Source organism: Grammomys surdaster, unplaced genomic scaffold (assembly GCF_004785775.1).
Source record: "Grammomys surdaster isolate TR1022 unplaced genomic scaffold, NIH_TR_1.0 330, whole genome shotgun sequence".
Lineage (NCBI taxonomy): Eukaryota > Metazoa > Chordata > Mammalia > Rodentia > Muridae > Grammomys > Grammomys surdaster.
The window spans coordinates 1,875,029-1,875,680 of NW_021604749.1; positions in this window are offsets into that span (position 1 = coordinate 1,875,029).

Here is a 652-nt window from a genome sequence, read left to right on the forward strand (position 1 = left end):
GGAAGACAACATGTAGAAGAATGAAAATTGATCCATTCTTATCCCCTTGTACAAAGCTCAAGTCTAAGTGGATAAAGGACCTCCACATAAAACCAGATACACTGAAACTAATAGAAGAGAAGGTGGGGAAAAGCCTCGAATACTTGGGCACAGGGGAAAAGTTCCTGAACAGAACTCCAATGGCATATGCTCTAAGATCGAGAATTGACAAATGGGACTTCATAAAATTGCAAAGTTTCTGTAAGGCAAAGGACACTGTCAATAGGACAAAACGACAACCAACAAATTGGGAAAAGATCTTTACCAATCCTTCATCTGATAGAGGGCTAATATCCAATATATAGAAAGAACTCAAGAAATTAGACTCCAGACAACCAAATTACCCTATTAAAAAATGGGGTATAGAGCTTAACAAAGAATTTTCAACGGAAGAAACTCGAATGGCCGAGAAGCATCTAAAGAAATGTTCAGCATCCTTAGTCGTCAGGGAAATGCAAATCAAAACAACCCTGAGATTCCATCTCACACCAGTCAGAATGGCTAAGATTAAAAACTCAGGTGATAGTAGATGCTGGCGAGGGTGTGGAGAAAGAGGAACACTCCTCCATTGTTGGTGGGACTGCAAGATGGTGCAACCACTTTGGAAATCAGT